The 17526-nt window shown below is 38.7% G+C and overlaps 1 pseudogene; it reads right to left on the bottom strand.

Moving 5' to 3' along the window:
• Window positions 1-7394: 7394 nt before the first annotated feature.
• Window positions 7395-17526, bottom strand: part of LOC104211529 (very-long-chain aldehyde decarbonylase CER1-like) — a 143138-nt pseudogene continuing 133006 nt past the window's right edge.

Raw genomic sequence — 17526 nt, 5'->3', positions numbered from 1 at the left:
GGTCAATCGGAGGATTAAAACCCAAAGTGAAGGGGTAAGTGTAAACAGAAGAATACCCATTTCTAAAAGAAGAAATTCTTTGATTTGGGGAAGGAATTGACATTCGAAGACTATCCTTCCAATTACAATCTCTTCTTATAGTGGGGATTGTAAGCTCGGTTACTAATGTTGGGTAAGTATCGGCTCTTTCTAAATTTTTAATTTGTTTTTGAAGAGACGTTTTGTCACTTTCAAAAGACAAATCACTGGGAACTATATCATCAACTGAGGGTTCTTGAGAAGTATCAAGAATTTCCCTACTCTTAGAAGAAGGGGCTTTTGGAACAAAACTCCTTGAAGAAGAACCAGAGGAACCGCCTCGCGTAGATTCTAACCCTGTTCGAGGCCTACTTTTTTACGGTTAGGGTTTGGAGAAGACATTGTCAAGAAGAAGGTATGTGTCGAAGATTAGTGAAGAAGACAAAGGAAGACAAAGTTATGTGTAAAATAGGAACCGTCAACTTTTTAAGTATAATGATGAAAAGCCTATAATAAAGGCAGCTATCACTTCGTAAATAGTGAGAATGAAGAAGTCTCGAAGAAAGGAATGAATAGCGGAATCAATTATAAAATGACACATGGACAGAGCATTAAATGGAAAAGATTGCTGAGACGTTAGTACTGTCATGAACATTAATTGTGACAAAAGTTCTTTTTACATGAAGATCCACTTCCCAATTATTTAATTGATAAAAAAATGGAAAGTGGGGGGACTATCTGTATTGGGAAAAAAACTGAATTTATATTAAAAATGATGTGGCATGACACGTGGATTAGTTGAATGGTCAAAGAAACAGCAATTGACTAAGAGGCACGGTGAAAACAGCCACGGGAAGAAGAATTTAAATAAGCACGAGACGACGTATAGATACGAGTCTCGTACCAATTTAAATTATTTGCAGCCAACGGATTAGAAGGCATTGAAAGCAAGGATCAGATGACAGAAAGGAGCCCAAATTCATTATTAAATGTCTGATACGTTATAAAGTTGGTATTTAATAGGAATGATTGTGTAACGGCCTATTTAATGTCATTTATTGCTCATGATTATATCATTAAAGCTGAGGCTTTATTCCTTTACCTAGAATGATCTATAAAAGGAAGAAGGATCATCATTTGTAAGGACACGGAATACTATTGAGAATACACTGAAATACTTATCTATTTACCCTCTACCATTGTTCTCAAAAATATTTTATTTTTTGTCTCCTGATTATCAGTAACCCAAATTTTTCTTTTAGCTTTGACCAAGGACTCAAATTTTTGGTTAAACAGTCTTGACAATCACCGAAATATTTATTTTGTATTTTTTCACTTGATCATTATGTCTGAAAGTAGCACTACATTTTGATGTGCATATAATTTGTTTATATGCACGTCAGTATTTTAACGTAAATTTCTTCGTCTCCTTCCTCATTATCTCTTAAAGAAAACGTAGGTTAAGTACTACCAAGGTCATGATCTGAATCAGATGAGTTAAATTTGAATTAGATTAAAGTTTTTATTTTAAAAGATAACCGTTCGCTGTTCATGAATCTAAGAAATGACCAAAATATATTTTCATATACTATTATTTAAGAAAATAGCATTTCTGGGGTCCACCAGTCAAATCACTTGACTATTCGAAATTACCTAGTAAAGCTAACTGTAATAGAAAAATCACTTAACTATACTTATAGCACTCAGAAAATCACTCTATCAGATTTCTCAAACTTTCGTTGGTCGAATACTTATTTTACCCACTAAATTATCATCCTTTGTCTTTTATTTTTTTACTTTTAAAATTTTATGGTTTTCTTTCTCCTTCTAATCTATATTATGACTTACCTATACGACAAATAAATATTATTTATAAAGTAAACAAGTGGAATATATTTTTCAAAGTATATTCCAAGCTTATATAAAGTTGGAATATAAAATAATTAAGCATAATTTTTCAAGTATATATAATGGCGGAATAAAAAAAAATTGAGCATAGTTTTCAAGCATATATAATGTATGTTGTAAATTATGCATCTATTTTAAATTATTATTTTTTGTATTACTTGCGTGGAGTATATGTTTTAAAAGTGTTTTTCTTTTTCATTCTCAATTGTGTAAATAAATTTTGAGAGTTTTTTTAATCAAAATTGTTGATACGAATAAATTATTCTAATTAAATTTTGTGCTATGCTCAATTATTTTATCATATATATATATATATATATATATATATGTTTGAAAAATATTTTTAACTTTTTACGTTTTAAATAAGGTTTATTTGTTCTATATGTAAGTCCATTATATAGATTACAAAGAGGTAAAAATATTAGTATAATATTTAAAAAGTAAAAAATAATAAATTTTAATAGTTTGGAGGGTAAAACAGGTATTTGACCACCGAAAATTTTTAGAAATCTAGTTGATTGACTTATGAGTGCTATATGTTTGACTCAAAAGATATTAAAACCTTTTTGGGCAAATCAATCAAAGATGAAGGGGTAAATCCTAGTTAAAGATAATTAACTCTAGATCCGAGATGAATAATATGAATAGAAAAACATAGTCGAGTATAAATATTGGCCGTGATTATGGCCAGATTTAATAGCATAAAGAAAGATGCATTAAGTAACATTAAATGACAATAAAATGTAAATAAAGGAAAAGATTCACCAAATCTTGAGTGGAGCGGATCCTCTTTCATTTGATAAAGACGAATGATAACAGATACAAGAACCTTAAGACCCTTTTTGGATCTGATGAAGGTCTGGGATCACAGATCCTCTAATCTCTTTAAAGAGGTATGTTTACGTATTTTCTAGAGAGAGGGAGAGGGGGAGAGAGTCAGCCCCCCCATTTTTGGAAGTCCTCTCTTCCTATTTATAAAGGGCATCCATAGAAAATCCTAAAAAGTACAATTAGAGGGAATATTCAGTAGAATATTCCCTTTGAGGATTCCAAAGCAAACTAGCTATTTCATCACTGTCTGACCTCGGCCTTATTGATGACTGTCTGACCTCGGCTATTGGTGGCTGTCCGTCCACAGCCTGTCCGAACTCGACCACATATCTCCGCGTGCCGAATTTCTCTGATCTAATTTTGACCCATACAATTAGTCCATCCGCTTATTGAGGTCGTCTCGTGGTCGAGCTCGGTGAGCGGACTTCATTAATCGTAGTTCGAGAAATTCAGATGGGGAGGTCGACTAGTATGGATCACAGCTGAGGGTGCCGATATTTAGGTTATAGTGGTATCCCCGTGGGCTGAACTTTATCAGAGTTCGATCATGGCCAATGACTCGAGTGATGAGTCGATCGAGAAGACGGTAGATTTGGGGGAGGCCATCGAGGGCGGGAAGGAAGCATCAGAGGAGGTTATTCGCGTCCTCGGATCTGGACGGGCGAGTAGGACGAAGGTTAATTCGGGTGAGGTCGAAGGTTGATTCGGACGAGGCCGAGTGTTGATTCGGTCGAGGCCGAATGTTTGTTCGGACGAGGTCGAAGGTTGGTTCGGACGAGGCCGAAAGTTGATTCGGACGAGGCCGAGTGTTGATTCGGTCGAGGCCGAGTGTTGATTCAAACGAGACTGAATGTTGATTTGGACGAGGCCGAAGGTTGATTCGGACGAGGCCGAGTGTTGATTCGGACGAGGCCGAGTGTTGATTCGGACGGGGCCGAATTCTTCTTTTTGGTGATAGCCCTTGGCCGTAGGGGTGCTATTCGAGCTTGTCGAAATGTTAACTCGTCGTGGTTCGAACGAGGTTGACCTCTTTTTTGGCGATGGCTCTTGGCCGTACGGGGTCGACCTCCTCTTTTTGGCGATGACTCTTGGCCATACGGGATCGACCTCCTCTTTTTGGCGATGGCTCTTGGCTGTAGGGGTCGACCTCCTCTTTTTGGCGATGGCTCTTGGCCGTAGGGGTCGACCTCCTCTTTTTGGCGATGGCTCTTGGCCGTAGGGGTCAACCTCCTCTTTTGGGCGATAGCTCTTGGTCGTAGGGGTCGACCTCTTCTTTTTTGGCGATGGCCCTTGACAGTTGGGGTCGACCTCTTCTTTTTTGGCGATGGTTCTTGGCCATAGGGGTGGACCTCCTCTTTTTGGCGATGGCTATTGGTCGTAGGGGTCGACCTCTTCTTTTTTGGCGATGGCTCTTGGCCGTACGGGTCGACCTCTTCTTTTTTGGCGATGGCCTTGGCCGTTGGGGTCGACCTCTTCTTTTTGGCGATGGCCCATGGCTGTAGGGGTCGACCTCCTCTTTTTGGCGATGGCTCTTGGCCGAAGGGGTCGACCTCTTCTTTTTTGGCGATGGCTCTTGGTCGTAGGGGTCGACCTCTTCTTTTTTGACTCACAAGATATTAAAACCTTTTTGGACAAATCAATCAAAGATGAAGGGGTAAATCCTAGTTAAAGATAATTAACTCTAGATCCGAGATGAATAATATGAATAGAAAAACATAGCCGAGCATAAATACTGGCCTTGATTATGGCCAGATTTAATAGCATAAAGAAAGATGCATTAAGTAACATTAAATGGCAAAAAAATGTAAATAAAGGAAAAGATTCACCAAATCTTGAGTGGAGCGGATCCTCTTTCATTTGATAAAGACGAATGATAACAGATACAAGAACCTTAAGACCCTTTTTGGATCTGATGAAGGTCTGGGATCACAAATCCTCTAATCTCTTTAAAGAGGTATGTTTACGTATTTTCTAGAGAGAGGGAGAGGGGGAGAGAGCCCCCCCCCCCCCCCTTTTTGGAAGTCCTCTCTTCCTATTTATAAGGGGCATCCATAGAAAATCCTAAAAAAGTACAATTAGAGAGAATATTCAGTAGAATATTCCCTTTGAGGATTCCAAAACAAACTAGCTATTTCACCACTGTCCGACCTCGGCCTTATTGATGACTGTCCGACCTCGGCTATTGGTGACTGTCCGACCTCGGCTATTGATGACGGTCCGACCTCGGCCTTATTGATGACTGTCCGACCTCGACCTGTCCGTCCACAGCCTGTCCGACCTCGACCTTATATCTCCGCGTGCCGAATTTCTCTGATCTAATTTTGACCCATACACTATAGACTTAAGTGACTTTTATGTTTCAAGCAAAAAAAATGTGATTTTACTGAGTAATTCAGGATAATTGGGAGACAATTTAAGTAATGGACTCCATTTTGTTTTTCATTGATTTATTGTGTTAATTAGACACGTTTTTAGTGCCCGTGTTGTTTAATGGAGCATTAAATTTCAAGTGAAAGTAGGGAGACATTTGGTCCCTGTTAGGTGAAGCCGACTTTCTTGTCTTAATTAATGAAAGGCATTTCAGGTTTCTCGTTCAAAAGGAGACAATGAAAGTAGTGGAAGCAAGAAATTGGTTCTCTGACATCGACGGTGATTTTGGAAAGTAAGTTTTGATTTGGCTTTTACAAGTAGTAGCTTGTTCTCTCCTAGGGTGTTAGTGGTTTTAAAAAAAGAGATTGTTGTTTTATTACACTAAATAACGGGTGTTCTTTTAATATACTAGTAAGGGTAAAGAAGACAACACATAATACAACAAAACAAAAAGAAAAATATTATTTAAGAAAATATGAATTTTGGTCGGTGAATTATTATGTTAAATTCGTTTTTAAAGCTCGTGTTATTTGTCTGAGCACATTAAACTTCAACTAAGCTTGCCTGTTTGTGAGGAGTCATTTTGTGGAAGATAAGAATAACGTGTTAAACAATTTTTTTTCTGGAGCCAAGAAGAAATTTTCCAACTTATTATTCAATATAATAAATCACTCAGCCATAGTACCTATATAGATTTTTATCAATAAACCTCAAAAAGAAAAGTACAATTAAGGAAGGTAAAACCTTTTTTTACTAACACAAATCGCTCCCTATCTAAACAAAACTAATAAAAGATAAGAACTTGCAAGAGGTAAAAATTCTACTATTGCCTCAAAGTTGATAACATATTCTAACACAATATGTTAAAGTGAAATAGCTAATCCAAACATACTACTTTTTTACCAAGATCAATAAATAATCAACATTGCCCCGATACCAAATTAGTTGGTTCGGTTATATAAATGTTTTAGAGATTCAAAAATAACCAGATTTACAAATGGTAATTGAAAAATAGCCACAGTTTCAAAATAATCGAAATTTAGCCACTTTTCATATAAAGATAGATCTGAATGAAAACACTGTTTAAAATCCGAAAATATTCCAGCATAATATACCGGAGTTCTAGTATAATATACTGGATTTCCAGCATAATATGCTAGAGTTCTAGCATGATATACCGGAGTTCCTGCATAATATACTGGAGTTCCAGCATAATATACTGGTCCAATATAATATGCTGGAAGTTCATACACAAGTGCTCCAATCTCCAGTATATTATGCTGGAACTTTCTGTGTGTTGGAGTTCCAGCATAATATGCTGGAAGTTCATACACAAGTGCACCAATCTCCAATATATTATGCTGAAACTTTCCGTATTGCAGCAAAATAGTGGCTATTTTTCAATGACTTTGCAAAAGCTGGCTATTTTTAACTAACTAGGCCATCCTATTTTCACTTTTTGAGAGGTTGCATCAAGTAGGACTATTTTTTACACAAACTCCAACTTTATCTGACTGTTGAACCAGCTTTACTTTGTACATAAGCTTAGTTATGAATTGACCTCATATGGTTGAAAGTTAAGTTGTTTTAACTTTTATAATGATGCTCAAAATTTTTTGAAATTATAATAGACACTTGTGGTCCGATTCTTCCTTGGACCGTGTGCATAACGGGAGGTTAGTGCGTCGGGTTGCCTTTTTGGTCAATTCCTGGAAATGGAAAAGCGGCATTTGCTGTTTTAAACTTACTATAATATGGAATTCAGCACTTCTGAAGATGCAGATTTACGTTTGCTCCCAAATTTCTTTCAGGGTCCTTTGTTTCTCGCTTTAGTTATGTTAACTTATCTTAATTCGTCTACGTGAAACAATTTGATATTTTGTAGCACTGCTGGCCATACAAATAGTCAAGAGAAGTACATGCCAGGTTGCATCAGAAGAATAGTATCTCAGGTTCAATTTTTTTGCAGAATCTGTCGCAACAGATATAAAAGACAGAGCAGCCAATCGCAAGGTGCTTTGGTTTGAGTCCTTGTCCAATTCGGAGTTACATAAATGGTTCAGGATTAATTCGAAATCAATAAGCTCCTTGATTAATGTATTTATACGTCCTGTATTCATAAGCATCCTTAAAAACTTAAGGCTCTAGTTGATTTCCATAAGCTTGTTCAACCTGCGGTAAGTCACTGATCCATTTGTGAAAGTAGTGACAACAGTCAGGTGAAAAATCCTCGAAGAAATCAACTGGAAAATAGTTAAATGCATAGATACAAAGCTCTTCCGGGGAAGATCTATCTTGTTCAATAGAAGTCATCACTAATGCTCCCAAATGGTTCATATTACAATTTATATATTGCATACCGAACTCTAAAGGCTGATATACTTGACCATGGATCCAATATATGATCATATATCAAAACGATCTATATTTCTAGGTCTTGATTCAGTAGCAGAAGCCATGGTTAATGGTGAAAAACCATGATCAAGACTAGCTTTCCATACTTTGCCAATATCAAACATCATGTTGCCACACTCGTGCTCGTTCCAACCTTCCAAGGCATGCAAAATCCCAGCTATTCTCCACGCACTCATCACTCTTCGTGGCAGCCAATTCTGGAATTATATTGTGAAGGAGATAAACTTAACTTGGTATATTTGATATATCTCCTGATCGAAAAGGTTGCATAATTGATAAGGAGACGGACTCCTTACTCAAAGAAAACATTATCCAAGATAGGGAAGGAGTTAGAAGTTGAGATCACTAGAACTCTTCCACTAAGGAAGAATAGCATTAGAACCAGGGCCGGCCTAATGGCCGAGCAAGTAAAGCACTTGCTTAGGCCCCTTATTTGTAAGGGCCCCAAAATTTTGTAGCCGTTAATGTATTTGCCCATTTTCTTTAACAATATTAATTATTTGAAAAGAAAAAAAATGCAAGTTTCAAGGAAAGGGGCCCGTTGGAGAACAATTGGAAAAGAAATATATTTTTGGGATCCATGCCTAATTTACATGTGAACATTCCACCATCTTGCCTCATTTATGCACCATCATTATTATAAATGGGCCCATATTCTTTTTATCTCCTTTTATCTTTCTCTCCAAAAGTCTATTAACTTTACTTAAACCTGTTAATCGGGCCGGGCTGACTCGTTTTCAGCCCGCTTCAACCCGGGTCAGCCCGGTTCAATCCGGTTCAGTCTATTACTGTTCACTATTGGACGGCTTGGGACGGGTTATTTAGGGGGGCGGGTTGTGGACGTTCACGTTTAGCTTAACGGTGCACCTAACCCGCCTAACCCGAAATTTCTTAACGGGTTGAACCCGTTAGCAACCCAGTTACCGTTGAATTTTTTTTTAATTTAATTGGACCGTTCCCAACGGTCAAATTGAGAAATGACCGTTGGGGAACGGCCAGATTTTGCAAATATGGCCAATTTCGCCCCCCCCCCCAAATTAAAAATATAGCCATCCCACCCCTAATAATTGTAAAATTACTTTTTTAACCCTTTAAAATCTATGAATAGCCCCCCTTCTTCTTTATTTTTTCTCACAATTCACTCTTACTACTCTAGTTCTCTCTCAAGTCTCAATTCTCTATTGATATTATAGTTCTTAAATTCTCAATTATTTATTATTTCAAGTTTCATCAATTATTTAGTTTAGCCATTACAAAATTATTATTATCAAATATCAATTATTCAAGTGAAGTATGGTATCAAGTATTCAAGTATTATCAACTATCAAGTTTCAGTCTATCAATTGAAGTTTGAATTTTGATATCAAAAATTCAAAATTAGTGCGGCATAAGGAATCCCGGTACACTCGTTCCATCTCTTTCTCTAATTTGGTGTACACTTATTTTATTATTTAGAATTATAAATTTAGTTTCTTAATTGAATTTTTGAATTTGATTTCTTACTTTAATAGTTTAATTTATATAATGGATTTACTTAGAGCGGCCAAAAAAGCATGCACTAGTAGAGGTGTGTAACGACCCGACCGGTCGTTTTGAACTTTTGCACTTCGATCGTCATCTCTTGGGCATGACTTGCCCCGTGTGGTGTATTATGACTTATGTAAATCGTTGGTGTTGGGTTTCAGGTTAATCACAATGAATTTGGAAGAACAGTCTCACTTGAAAGCTTGAAATTTGAAAGTTTTGACCAAGATTTGACTTGTTTGTATATGATCTCGGGTAGGAATTTTTATGATTTGGTTAGCTCCGTTAGGTGATTTGTGACTTAGGAGCGCGATCGGAATGGATTTTGGACTTGTAGAGAAGATTTAGGCTTGAATTGGCGAAATTGAGATTTCGGCGTTTTTCCGGTTGATAGGTGAGATTTTGATATAGAGGCCGGAATGGAATTCCGAGAGTTGCAGTAGCTTCGTTGTATCATTTGGGATGTGTGTGCAAAATTTCAGGTCATTCAGACGAGGTTTGATAGACTTTCTGATCGAAAGCATAATTTAAGAGTTCTTGGAGTTCTTAGGCTTGAATCCCATGTTAAATTGGTGATTTGATGTTGTTGTGAGTGTTCCGAAGTTTTGAACAAGTTTGAACAATGTCATGGGATGTGTTGGTACAATTGGTTTGAAGTCCCGGGAGTTCCGGGCAGGTTCCGGGATATTTTAGGCCAAAAATCATAGCTGTAGTAGGTCCAGAAGGGTTGCAGACCTCGGAACCCACCCGCGCGGTCCACACAAAAACAAGTGCGTCTGCGGTGAGTGTTGTACGGACCACACAAAATGGTGTGTGGCCGCGGTGAAGAACATTCCACTGGTCATACTTCAGAAGCTCATATCTTTTAATCCACAAGGCATTTTGAGATGAGTCAAAAATGAAAGTTATAGCTCTTTAAATCTAGTTTTCCGAAACATATTATAATAGGCATTTGGACATCTGTAGCGAAAGTTATGGCCAAAATACTGAAGCATGTTACTGTAGAGGAAAACCTGTGCGGCCGCGGTCGTTTTTGTGCGGACCGCGGTTGTTTTTGTGCGGTCCGTGGAGGTGGAAATCTGGGGGGTACTCCATAAAATAAGGTTTTGGGTTTTATTTGATATTTTGACCTAGAAAGCTCGGATTTTGACAATTTTCAAAGGTTTTTCAAGAAATTCATCGGGGTAAGTGATTCTAACTCAGATTTGGCTAGAGTACATGAATCCATCATTGAATTCATCATTTAATTCGTGATTTGGGATGGAATTTGGGAAGAAAATTGTGGAATCTTTCGAAAATGTAAAATGATGATTTGAAGGACCAAATGGTATCATAATTGGATATGGTTAGACTCGTGAGAGTATAAGGATAGAGGTGAGTAATGATTGTAAATGATGCTCTGAGGGTTTGAAACCCCGGGTTGCACATCGTAGTGCTATATTGAGGTGAGGCACATGCTTGATGACGAGCGTGGGTTCGTGTACTATTGGGGATTGTGACTTGGTCCATCCCGATTGATGATTTTACCGCGTATTTGACTGAAACTTATTTGTTATCATCATGATTTGGGCCGATTGCCATATTTGGGCTTCGTGCCAACTATTTGAACCCTTCGGGGATTTTTAGTACTGTTTCCTCACTGCTTTGACTTATTAATTGAACTCAGTCATGCTATTTTCCACTATTTTACCAGTCAGCCATTATTACTCCATTTTGAGACTTAAATGATATTTTAAATGATGTTTTGGACAGAGAAATACTGTTTTACTAATGCCCGAGGGGCTTGTGAGTATTTTTGATTGAGTAAGGCCGATGGCCTAGTTGTGAGAAAACACTGATACTGATTGAGGCCGAGGGCCTGAGATATGTACGCCACGAGGTGGCTTATTGATATTGTTTATGAGGACGAGGGCCTGAGATACATATATACGCCACGAGGTGGCTTGACTGATATGAGGCCGAGGGCCTAGATTTTATGCCACGAGATGGCTTGATATTGCGCTTGGGCCGTAAGGGGGCCCTCCCGGAGTCTGTATACCCCCCAGTGAGCGCGGGTACCCATTGTGATATGAGATATAGCCCGAAGGGCTGATATTGTTCTATGTGATAGCCCGAGGGGCTGATATTGTTCTATGTGATAGCCCGAGGGGCTGATATTGTTCTATGTAATAGCCCGATGGGCTGATATTGTTCTATGTGATAGGCTGATGATCTATGTGATAGCCCTCGGGGCTGGTATTGTTCTATGTGATTTGCCCAAGGGGCTGGTACCGTTCTATGTGATTGCCCGAGGGGCTGGTATTGTTCTGAGATATTGCCCAAGGGGCGGACTTGTTGACATTATGCCCAAGGGGCGAACCTTTATTTGTTTATCTTTCATATTTACTTGTCATTTTACCTGTTAAACTATGGTATTTTTGCCCGAGGGGAGAATTTTTGTGCTTCTCTGCACTAACTATTTTGCATTTATTGCGTAACCGTTGAAAAAGCCATTTTCAAAGAAGTTTAAACTGAGCTAAATTATTTTAAGAGATTTTTACAGCTTCACTGCTTTCTTACTGGTTTTGGACTGCTTCTATACAACATCTTGGTATGTTTTACATGATTTCTTGCCTTCAGTATTTATTTATTATTATTACTCACTAAGTCGGAGTACTCACATTACTCCCTGCACCTTGTGTGCAGATTCAGGTATGTTTTGGTTGATCGGAGGCAGAGTCATCAGAGTTTAGCAAGGTAGCTGTCGGCGTTCGCAGTATTGCTTTTCTCTCTCTTCATTTCATTAGATTGTATGTGTGCACTTCAGACCTTAAGTTGTATTAATACTCTAGTAGATGCTCGTGACTTGTGACACCCCGGTTAGGGCTGTATCGGGTTGGATTTCTGCCTTGTTATCTATATTTCCACTATTTAGTGCTATTAAACCATGTTTAGACTATATTTATGCTATTTAATTGTTTTAAAATGCGAATTTTGTTCAATTGGCTGGCCTTGTCTTCACGAGAGGCGCCATCATGACCGGGTTTGGGGTTAGGGCCGTGACAAGTTAGTATCAGAGCCTAGTTTACATAGGTCACATGAGTCATGAGCAGGTTTAGTAGAGTCTCGCGGATTGGTACGGAGACGTCTATATTTATCCTCGAGAGGCTGCATAAACTTTAGGAAAAACTTTACATTCTTGAATTCTTATCGTGCGTCCTTGATTCAGCTTGAAAAATAACTTTTGAAATTCCTTTCACGTGTTCGTATGCGCGCATGAGCGCTCAGTATCAGATATGCATTAATGGCTTGTGATTCCCTGATCGAGGGGTAAGATGTGATCTCGGTGAGTTGATGCTGGGCCATTCTGGAGGACTTGAGGCCGGATTTTTGCCTATAGCTTGAGCACCGAGGTGCTAATTGTGTGAGCATGTGTTTTGAACTTATGTGTTCGGTAATGTCCCTATTGGTGGAAGTAATGACTGGATAGCTACATGATGAGTATGTGGTGACTGCGAGATTTGTTCATATGAACCGAATGAGGCAAGAAGGGTCTTCTTTGGGGCAGGAGGACTATTTGGTGTTTGATTTCCATTGTGATTTGGATGTATAGCCCGAGTTTTGGGTGTGTGAAAAAAAAATCTTTTCATGTGTCCTTATTGGGAAGGAAGTAAATTTCATATAGCGATAAGAGTTCAGACTCAGGAAGATTAAGTGACTGCGTAATGTGTATAATGATGGACGGTATACAGGAATGCTAGTTTGAGGTAAAGCAGGTGGGTTGTCTCCTGCGGTGTTCTGAGATTGTGTGATCCTTATGCTGTCTGTTAGAAGATCTCATTCACAAGTGAAACATATGTGTTGAAATTTAAATTTGGGTCGCTTAATAGAGTGGGCTTAACTGTTACGAGAGTGAATGCGAGATTTGCATAAGATTTAAAGTACCAGATGGTCGGTGTTTCAAGAGCTTATGAAGGACTGAGTCTAATCTCACTATGGTATTATGGCAGCAATAAAGTATATATGTTATGAGTTATGGTGCATGTTTTGATCTATGGCTTCGAGTCAAGTAGGAGAGTCCGCTATTGAATAGTTGATTGCACGATTATGTGCTCTAATGGTTCCAGTTTGAGGTGTATTTGTGAATCAATTATAGCTCGAGTAAACAAAATTTCAATAAAGGTTATGTTATGCTTTATGGTGTATGAGAATCTGGGAATGACTTGAGTTGTGGTTGGTAAGGAATCCTCGGCGCATAAGGCAGGAAGTTGCTTGGTTATATTGGAATGAAGTCACATTCTGCAGTGTTGGAATGCTAATGAAGCACAGGCTATTCGGTTCGTTTAATCAATCTAACTGCGGTTTGAGTAGAGTGAATGACTCTAGAGAATGGTCCTATTGTGTTCAAATTTTTACATGCAATGATTGGAGGCTTTCAAGTTGTACTTATGGCTAGAAACTAAGTTTTTTCAGTGGAAGATGGCAAGACTTGTGGTATTTTCTATGTTAATTATGGGATTCCATATATCAGTATCGGGAAGGTGAAGGTAATGGCTTCGGATTCGCAGTAAGTCCTTTCAGAGTAGGTATCTTGAATATGGTGCTTTGGGGAAACATTAAAAAGAGTATTCAGCGGGTGATGAGCCTTAGGCTATGTGGTGTTATGCTTGGGTCTCGTGTGGTAAGTTTGGGTTGAGGAAATGTGATGTTATAGCAAGAAGGAGTATCAAGTGAAGGTAAATCAAAAGGGAGCTCGGATAGATGGGATAGCTTGGTAGTAGGCCATATCGGTATGGTAAGGATATGAATAGTTCTTTGGGTGTTTACAAGGTAATGAGTTTCCGCATGTGTTTCGTGGCAATGCTCTTAGGTTTTGGATGGCTTGTGTATCTTGGTTGAGTTAAAATGAGTCAGTATTGGTGGTTTGGTTTTATGGAAAGGGGGATTTGTAGAGTTTTTAATAATTTCTACCACGATAGAGATGTTTAATTTCTGTTGGCATAAGGAGCATGAGATGTATAGTGATTTTCTCTTAGATGGGATCTAATGGAATTTTTTTGACTAGTTGAGTATGTAGTTGATTGTGGCTCGGAAAGGGATTTTAAAGTTCTTATATTTATCATAGGATGGCATGTTATATATGGTATGTTGTGTAGGGCGGAGATTGGCATATGTAAGGTCGCAATTCAGTTTTGAAAGGAAGGTCATAAATTCTTAGACAGCACAGACAGTTTCAGATGACTAGGTAATTGATATTACTAAATGGTGTGTCTTGATAACGGTATGCACTTCAGAAAGAGGGAAATATGATTGATTTAATAATACATCATAGGTATTGCGGTTATGGACTAAGAGAAAATAGCTAAGGTTGGTCAGAGGGTAGTATGTGCTATGATTCAGTCGTTGTGAACCTTCAGAGGATTATTTATCTGTTGTGTGTGACTAGACGTGATGTGTAGTTCATTGGTAGACCTATATGGATGTGTGTTCTGTATCACGACGGCTTGGTTAACTTCGAGTTGCCAATGGTGAGGGATGTGTTGATTCAGTTGTTATTGAGTTATTAGTAATCAGGGGGATCTATGAGTTATCTTTCCGTGTTGCGAGGCGTTAAGGTTTGTTGGTTATAGGCACATGTGGTGCGGCGTTATTAGGTCCTCTCAGTGGAATTCGAGCGGGTAGAGTATTGGGTATTTCTCGGCGGGTAGCGTATCGGTTGTGTCCCTTCGGGTATGTGTAATGTTATATCAATTGCTTCGCGGTGGTTATGATGATTGCTTTGGTTTTAGACATCATATTGCGCACAATTGTCGATTTTGAGCAGAGTGACTTAAGGTGTTTTCACGTGGATCAGTGTTTGGATGAGGTCGCGCATTGGAGCGAAGCTATGATCCTGCGGGTTAGATTTGTATGTTCTATTTTATGATGTGATACGAGTTCTCGGCATTGTGTGTGGTGGTACTAGTGAGCTTGCGGTACAACTCTTTCATTTGAGTCATTTTTCAGGAATTGAGTAGGTTCGGATTATGGCTTATTGGTGCACGGATTGCACAAATCGTGGCTTTAGTATATATTGAGGTGTCAATGTCACAAGAGTAGTTGTGTTGGATTAGATGAGACCGTCGGGGTCTTTAATGACTGCAAACGGATTTGATTTTAGCATGTTGGGAGGATAATATCGAGGTTCAACTTAGAAATTTGCTATGGCTTTTTCCAAAGGAGAAGTGGCTTCATGAATGGTTGATTTGAGAAAAAAAAAGTGTTGGCAGTATATGAAAGTATTGTAATGAGACTTTAGTTGATTAGAATTTTTCTATCGGTATTCAGGTGTTGTGTGCAACTGCTGTGTTTAGAAGTTATCACTACAAGTGTTTGAGTTATGTGGTATATCATGTGATCACACCTGAGATAGCAGATATGGTTTGTTACAGCTTGTTCGGACTTATTCACAGTATAAATGTGAGATTCTGATCGTATCGATGATTTTAGAAGTGGAAATGTGGTTCTATGGTTTATGGGATAGGTTGGACTAAGAAAATTTCAGTTACAATGTGTTATCGGACCTATATGAGATATGGTGACGTGGGATCACCCCTGGGTATATGCATGGTAAGGTTATTCAGCGATTGGTTGGCTTTTAGAACAACTCTGGGCACATTCGCGGACGAACGTATGTTTAAGTGGGGGAGGATGTAACGACCCGACCGGTCGTTTTGAACTTTTGCACTTTGATCGTCAGCTCTTGGGCATGACTTGCCTCGTGTGGTGTATTATGACTTATGTAAATCGTTGGTGTTGGGTTTCAAGTTAATCAGAATGAATTTGGAAGAACAGTCTCAGTTGAAAGCTTGAAATTTGAAAGGTTTGACCAAGATTTGACTTGTTTGTATATGATCTCGGATCGGAATTTTTATGATTTGGTTAGCTCCGTTAGGTGATTTGTGACTTAGGAGCGCGATCGGAATGGGTTTTGAAGTTGTAGAGAAGATTTAGGCTTGAATTGGCGAAATTGAGATTTCGGCATTTTCCCAGTTGATAGGTGAGATTTTGATATAGAGGCCGGAATGGAATTCCGAGAGTTGCAGTAGCTTCGTTGTATCATTTGGGATGCGTGTACCAAATTTCTGGTCATTCGGACGAGGTTTGATAGACTTTCTGATCGAAAGTATAATTTAAGAGTTCTTGGAGTTCATAGGCTTGAATCCCATGTTAAATTGGTAATTTGATGTTGTTGTGAGCGTTCCGAAGTTTTGAACAAGTTTGAACGATGTCATGGGATGTGTTGGTACAATTGGTTTGAAGTTCCGGGAGTTTTGGGTAGGTTCCGGGATGTTTTAGGTCGAAAATCATAGCTGTAGCAGGTCTAGAAGGGTTGCAATCCTCGAAACTCACCCGCGCGGTCCGCACAAAAACAAGTGTGTCCACGGTGAGTGTTGTGCGGACCGCACAAAATAGTGTGCGGCCGCGGTGAAGAACATTCCACTGGTCCCACTTCGGAAGCTCATATCTTTTGATCCACAAGGAATATTGAGATGATTCAAAAATAAAAGGTGTAGCTCTTTGAATCTAATTTTTAGAAAAATATTATAATAGGCATTTGGACATCTGTAGAAAGTTATGACCAAAATACTGAAGCCTTTCACTGTAGAGGGAAACTTGTGCGGCCGCGGTCGTTTTTGTGCGGACCACGGTCGTTTTTGTGCAGTCCGCGGGGGTGGAAATCTGGGGGTACTCTATAAAAATGAGGTTTTGGGTTTTATTTTATATTTTGACCTAGAGAGCTCGGATTTTGGCAATTTTTCAAAGGTTTTTCAAGAAATTCATCGGGGTAAGTGATTCTAACTCAGATTTGGCTAGAGTACATGTATCCATCATTGAATTCATCATTTAATTCGTGATTTGGGATGGAATTTGGGAAGAAAATTGTGGAATCTTTCAAAAATGTAAAATGATGATTTGAAGGACCAAATGGTATCGTAATTGGATAATTTTTGTATGGTTAGACTCGTGAGAGTATAAGGATAGAGGTGAGTAATGATTGTAAATGATGCTCTAAGGGTTTGAAACCCCAGATTGCACATCGTAGTGCTATATTGAGGTGAGACACACGCTTGATGACGAGCGTGGGGTCGTGTACTATTGGGGATTGTGACTTGGTCCGTCCCGATTGATGATTTTACTGCGTATTTGACTGAAACTTATTTGTTATCATCATGATTTGGGCCGATTACCATATTTGGGCTTCATGCCAACTATTTGAACCCTTCGGGGATTTTTAGTACTATTTCCTCACTGCTTTGACTTATTAATTGAACTCAGTCATGCTATTTTCCACTATTTTACCAGTCAGCCATTTTTACTTCGTTTTGAGACTTAAATGATATTTTGAATGATGTTTTGGACAGAGAAATACTGTTTTACTAATGCCCGAGGGGCTTGTGAGTATTTTTGACTAAGTAAGGTCGATGGCCTAGTTGTGAG

Source organism: Nicotiana sylvestris, chromosome 1, assembly GCF_000393655.2.
Source record: "Nicotiana sylvestris chromosome 1, ASM39365v2, whole genome shotgun sequence".
Classification (NCBI taxonomy): Eukaryota; Viridiplantae; Streptophyta; class Magnoliopsida; order Solanales; family Solanaceae; genus Nicotiana; species Nicotiana sylvestris.
The sequence above is the reverse complement of the archived record's forward strand: the minus strand, read 5'-3'. Positions and strand labels throughout refer to the sequence as shown.